The sequence below is a fragment of the Rhinopithecus bieti genome, unplaced genomic scaffold (genome assembly GCF_001698545.2).
Source record: "Rhinopithecus bieti isolate Rb0 unplaced genomic scaffold, ASM169854v2 scaffold_47952, whole genome shotgun sequence".
Taxonomy (NCBI): domain Eukaryota; kingdom Metazoa; phylum Chordata; class Mammalia; order Primates; family Cercopithecidae; genus Rhinopithecus; species Rhinopithecus bieti.
The window spans coordinates 937,617-944,333 of NW_016820098.1; the positions used below are offsets into that span (position 1 = coordinate 937,617).

The 6,717-nt window shown below is 46.1% G+C and overlaps 1 pseudogene; it reads right to left on the reverse strand.

Moving 5' to 3' along the window:
* The window catches only part of LOC108520177 (epididymal secretory protein E3-beta-like), a 25,098-nt pseudogene that overhangs the window by 609 nt on the left and 17,772 nt on the right, over window positions 1-6,717 (reverse strand).

Below are 6,717 nucleotides of genomic sequence, written 5' to 3' on the forward strand. Positions count from 1 at the left end.
TTTTTTTTTTTTTTTTTTTTTTTTAAGAGACAGGGTTGGCTGGGTGCAGTGGTTCACATCTGTAATCCCAGCACGTTGGGAAGCCAAGGTGTCACCTGAGATCAGGAGTTCAAGACCAGCCTGGCCAATATGGTGAAACCCCGTCTCTACTAAAAATACAAAAATTACCCAGGTGTAGTGGTGGGTGCCTGTAATCCCAGCTACTCGGGAGGCTGAGGCAGGAGAATTGCTTGAACCCAGGAGGTGGAGGTTGCAGTGACCCCCGACTGTGCCATTGCACTCCAGCCTGCGTGACAAGAGTGAAACTCCGTCTCAAAAAAAAAAAAAAAAAGAGACAGGGTCTTGCTCTGCTTTCTGGGCTCGAGTGCAGTGGTGCAATCATGGCTTACAGCAGCCTCGATCTCCAGGGCTCAAGCAACTCCCCTGCCTCAGCCTCCCCAGTAGTTAGGACTACACATGTGCACCATTATGTCGGGTAATTTTTTTTCTTTTTTTGTATAGATGTGGCCTGACTATGTTGCCCAGGCTGGTCTTGACTACTGGTCTTAAGTGTTGGGAATATAGTTGTGAGCCACTGTACCCAGACAATGTGTTGCTTTTTATGAATTCTCCTGGTGATACCCGAGTTCTTTGAGGGCATTCTGGGCCTATATACACACATTTCTGTAGCGGTCATTTCAGTTTTCATTGACACATATATGCTCCATTTGTACCATGGGTATAGATGAACATCCAAGAGCTCATGTCTTTCAGAGCTTCTTTTTCCCTCATGAGGACACTGCATTTGTATATTCTTTTCTTTCTTTCTTCTTTTTTTTTTTTGAGATGGAGTCTCGCTCTGTCGCCCAGGCTGGAGTGCAGTGGCACAATCTCGACTCACTGCAAGCTCCGCCTCCTGGGTTCATGCCATTCTCCTGCCTCAGCCTCCCAAGTAGCTGGGACTACAGGTGCCCACCACCACGCCCGGCCAATTTTTTGTATTTTTAGTAGAGACGGGTTTTCACCATGTTAGCCAAGATGGTCTCGATCTCCTGACCTTGTGATCCACCCGCCTCGGCCTCCCAAAATGCTGGGATTACAGGAGTGAGCCACCGCACCCAGCACGCATTTGTATTTTCTGAATTCTTGGCTCAGACTTAGGTAGTGCTGTTTCATGAATTCCCTCCAGGAAATATCCTTATTGTGTACACACAGCCTGCAAAGGATGCAGAGCAGGGCCAAGAGAGTGCCCTAGATCTTTAGAGGATGCCATCTCAGTCACCAGGGCCCCCATCCAGATTCAACATTTCGGTTCACTGGTTGTAGTGGGGATCAGTATATAGATCTGAAGAGCAGAATGTGTCCTCTTCCTTCTCGTTGAGCCCAGGAGGTGTTTACCGGTTTACCCTAATGGATACAACCCAGGAACAGCCAGATGGAAGAGATGCATAGGACTAGGTATGGGAGAGAAGCATGAGGAGCTTCCATGCCTTCTGTGTTCATGTCACTCTCCCAGCACCTCCACGTTGTCAGCGGTCTGGAAGCTCCTCAAAAATATTTGAAACCTGTGTACAGGCTTTGTGCATCTTTTATTGGTTGTTCTTATATATTATTTAATCATTTTTAATATTACTTTAAATGGTGTTTTAAAATGTTAATTTCCTAATTCTTTTTTTCTTTCTTCTTTTTTTTTTGAGATGGAGTCTCATTCTTATATATATATTCTTATATATATATTCTTATATAATATATTCATTATATAAGACAATGAATTTTTGGTGGACATTAACCTAGCTATTAACAGCTTAGCTAGTTAAACAACCTAGGAGCAACCCTTAACTACTGTGAGATGGAGTGGGATTGGGTTCCAGTCGCCTGTGGTAGTAAAACACTTATCAGCCCACCTTTTATTGACATTTCTCCCATCCTCTTACATTTCTCCATTCCCACACAGTGCTTCCTGCAATCAGCCTCCAAATAAACGATTTACAGCCAAATCCTTGTCTCAAGGTCTGCTTTTGGGGAAACCAAATCTAAGCTATGGCCTATTTCAGAGAGGCAGTCCTTCAGGTATGAACACTGAGTAAGGAAGAGGGGTTTGTTAGCACTCCTCACTGCACTGGGTGAAACTAGACATCAATCCCTGTTGTCTTAGCCCCAAGTACCTGTCAGACTTGCTCTACCTCAGCTTCTCAGTTTGTATTTCTGGAACTGAGATGCATCCCAGGGGAAAAAGTGGCTCCAAACAGAGGACTCACTTGGGTCTTATTCATTCCTTGGACCCTGGTTTGGTAATTCATCATTATTTTGTTAGCTTTCTTGTGCCATTAAGCAAATGTGAAGAAATACTTTGCCTGACTTTTCCAGCTCTCCTCAAAGGGAGAATTAGTTCAAATTATTAGAAAGGAGCTCCCTTTAAAAAGGAGTCTGTTTTCTAAGGTTGTACTGCACTTTACTCTTCATAAGAGCTTCTGTTGACCCCTGCTTATCTCCATTCCCTTATCTGTATTTCCTCAGCCCCCACACATGTGATGGTCTTTCACAACTCCATGCCTTTACTTGTTTTTCTCTGTTCAAAGTGTGACCCACCAAGGTGTTACAGCCCTGGGAGAGGGAAATTCTTCCTAATATGCCATCTGGGAGAACAAAAAGGTAGCAAAGCTAAGATGATTATCAAAGACTAGAGAGGCAGTTTGCCAATAGGCTATCTAGAGGGAGGAGACCAACTTTCAACCAGGAGAAAAAGTCTCAGTTCCAGGAAACTAGGAGTGGGTAAATCAAGTTGAAAGCAGGATAAAAGAATAATGAAAAGATGAAGGAGAGACTTGGAAGAAAGAGAAGCGAGGCAAACTATGGGCATGGTGTGGTCTGCTAGGGGCAATTCTAAAAAGATTAGATTTAAGCAGGTATTCTATTTGCTCAGAACATTCTTTTTTCTTTGTTTTGTTTGTTTGTTTGTTTGTTTGTTTTTGAGACTCAGTCTCGCTCTGTCCCCCAGGCTGGAGTGCAGTGGTGGGATCTCGGCTCACTGCAAACTCCGCCTCCTGGGTTCATGCCATTCTCCTGCCTCAGCCTCCCCAGCAGCTGGGACTACAGGCGCCTGCCACCACGCCTGGCTAATTTTTATTTTTTTTTTGTATTTTTAGTAGAGACAGGGTTTCACCTGTTAGACAAGATGGTCTCGAACTCCTGACCTCGTGATCCGCCTGCCTCAGCCTCCCCAAGTGCTGGGGTTACAGGCGTGAGCCACCACGCCCGGCCTGCTCAGAACATTCTTGAAAGCTCAGCTTGGCCAGGTGGGGTGGCTCAAGTCTGTAATCCCATCACTTGGGGAGGCTGAGGCGGGTGGATCACCTGAGGTCAGGAGTTCAAGACCAGCCTGGCCAACATGGTGAAACCCCGTCTCTACTAAAAATACAAAAAATTAGCTGGGCGTTGTGGTGGGTGCCTGTAGTCCCAGCTACTTGAGAGGCTGAGGCAGGAAAATCGCTTGAACCTGCGAGGCGGAGGTTGCAGTGAGCCAGGATTGCGCCATTGCACTCCAGCCTGGGCAACAAGAGTGAAACTCCGTCTCACAAAAAAAAAAGAAGGCTCAGCTTAAGTGACTTTTCTTAATTCTCTTGGCTGGAATCACTTCCTCCTTCAACCTCCACATTACTCTTCTTCCATTTATCGTATCATTTTTTTTTCTCTATTGGTTTTGAATAGTCTGTTCCTTCTAAATTATTAACTTCTAGATGGCAGTTGTGGTATAGTGGAAAGAACAATGGAATCCAAGTCAGAAGACCTGGGTTTCAGTCTCAGCTTCAGTACTTACCTCAGGTGTTTGAGCCCTGGTGTCCTCATCTAGGTAACAGGGATATTATAATTTACCCTATAGTGTGATTCAAGTATTAAAAGGTATAAAGTGTAAAAATTGAACATAGATGGGAGGGCAAGGTGGGCCAATCGCTTGAGCCGAGGAGATCAAGACCAGCCTGAGCAGCATGGCAAAACCCCACCTCTACAAAAAATACAAAAATTAGCTGGGCATGGTAGCCTGTGCCTGTAGTCCCAGCTACTCAGGAGGCCGGGGCAGAAAAATTGCTTGAGCCTGCTAGGTAGAGGTTGCAGTGAGCTGAGATCATGTCATTGCACTCCAGCCTGGTGATGGGAATGAAATCCTGCCTTAAAAAAAAAAAAAAAAAGTGGAACATAGCATCCGACAAGTAAATGTTTCCATTTGCTGAGCCTAGGTGTCTGACATATATTACCTTATTTAGACCTCACTGCAACTCTGTGTAGATAGATAATTACTATGGAATATTTAACAAATGAGGAAAAAAGATGCAATGGCAGGTTAAATCTAACTAATTTTTTTTTTTTTTTTTTTTTTTTTTAAACGGATTCTCACTCTGTCGCCCAGGCTGGAGTGCAGTGGCACGATTTTGGCTTACTGCAACCTCCGCCTCCCGGGTTCGAGCAAGCAATTCTCCTACCTCAGCCTCTGGAGTAGTTCGGACTATGGCCACACCAACACTCCCAGCTAACTTTTGTATTTTTAGTAGAGGCGGGATTTCACCATGTTGGCCAGGCTGGTCTCAAATTCCTGACCTCAGGTGATCCACCCGCCTGGGCCTCCCAAAGTGCTGGAATTAGAGGCGTGAGCTAGCGTGCCTGGCCAAATCTAATCTAAATCCAAGTAAGGCCACGTAGTTAAGTAGCAGAAACAGAGCTGAAATTTAGATCTGGGCTGGGTGCAGTGGCTCCCGCCTGTAATCCCAACACTTTGGGAGGCTGAGGCGGGTGGATCACCTGAGGTCAGGAGTTCGAGACCAGCCTGGCCAACACGGTGAAACCCTGTCTCTACTAAAAATACAAAAATTACCCATGGTGGAGGTGCCTGTAATCCCAGGCACCTCAATCACCTGAACCCAGGAGGCGGAGGTGGCAGTGAGCCGAGATAGCGCCATTGCACTCCAGCCTGGGTGACAGAGCAAAAACTCTGTCTCAAAAAAAAATTTTTTTTTCTTTTAGATCAGTTTGGCTTGAAATCTAGTGTGGTCTACTGGTCTACCCTCCTTCCTCAGGACTCAAAGGGATGTCTAATAGTGACCTTGAAATAACTTTTTAGTCTAAACTAATCTGGGCCAGTGGTTGAGCTGGTAACCTACAAAAGTGTTCCATTATCTGCCTCAACGGTACTGGGTCTATCCTGATTTATAAGTAATTTTTCACACATTTTGCTCAAAAGAACTTCCTAAGCAAAAGTGTGTGTGTGTGTAATTCATTAACAGACCACCTCTGTAGAAGGAACTTCATGTTCTCAGTTTTTGCCTTCAAAGAGGTACTTGATCTTTTAAAGGAGGTCATAGAAAACTTTGAGAAGAAAGTCCTGAATTGGATCCTTAGGGAAAAAAAAACAGGTTTATTCGATTAAAAAAAATTTTTTTTTTTTGAGATGGAGTCTCGTTCTGTTGCCCAGGCTGGAGTGCAGTGGTGTGATCTCAGCTCACTGCAACTTGCCGCGTTCAAGCGATTCTTCTGCTTCAACCTCCTGATTAGTGGGGATTACGGGCGCGCACCACCACGCTCGGCTAATTTTTGCATTTTTAGTAGAGATGGGGTATCATGAAGTTGGCCAGGGTGGTCTTGAACTCCTGACCTCAGGTGATCCGCCAGCCTCAGTCTCCCGAAGTGCTGGGATTACAGGCGTGAGCCACCATGCGCGGTGGCCAAAACTCTGAACGTTGTCTGATAGAAGGAATTCGGTTTTAAAAGATCCTATCTCGGCCAGGCGCAGCAGCTCAGGCCTGTAATCCCAGCACTTTGGGAGGCCGAGGCGGGTGGATCACCTGAGGTTGGGAGTTCGAGACCAGCCTGGTCAATATGGTGAAACCACGTCTCTACTAAAAAAGAAATACAAAATTAGCCGGGCGTGGTGGCGCATGACTGCAATCCCAGCTACTCCATAGGCTGAGGCAGGAAAATCGCTTGAACCTGGGAGGCGGAGGTTGAGGTGAGTCAAGACCTCGCCATTGCACTCCAGCCTGAGCAACAAGGGCGAAACTCCGTCTCAGAAAAAAAAAAAAAATGATTTTCCGTTCTGATTCCACTGATAATAAATTGAACTCCTTTGTAGAATAGGTTTATCGTCTTTCATTACAAAGTAATAAAAAATCACGAATCATTTATATCAGGAAATTAGTGGAAATTTCCACATTTTGTCTTTGGATATGTGATGGTGGTGAGGAAACTGGGGAGACTGAGGAAATAGAAGTTGCTGCAAAGTCAACTCCATCTCTTTCTGGAAAGGCCCTTACATAACTACTTACTTTTCCAATAAAAGGCTGCATATGTCTTGCCCTTTAACTGATTTTACCAACTTCCACTTTAAATACAACTGCGGACGAAGGATGAGAGGCAGCAAGAAACTCCTAAGGATCCGCCAAATAATTAGGGCTGCCCCAGGGGAATACGGGCGAGCGAACGCAAGAGCCCCTCTTCCTCCTCACCTCCTCTGGGACTCACACTTACCCTCCCTCCCTGCTGGCTCGCCCGCAGCCACCTCCTTCCCTAACACGTGCTCTCCGGAACACTCACTCTGGAGACATCCCACCCCCGGCGGGGCTGGGCTCGGGAGCCGAACGGACCAATCGGCACGCGCCTTACAGCGTCGTGGCCGGACAACGTTGAGCTGCCCAATCGAGGGGGCCTTACCGCCCGTTTCCCGGAGCCCCGCCTCTCGCCGCCGCGCCC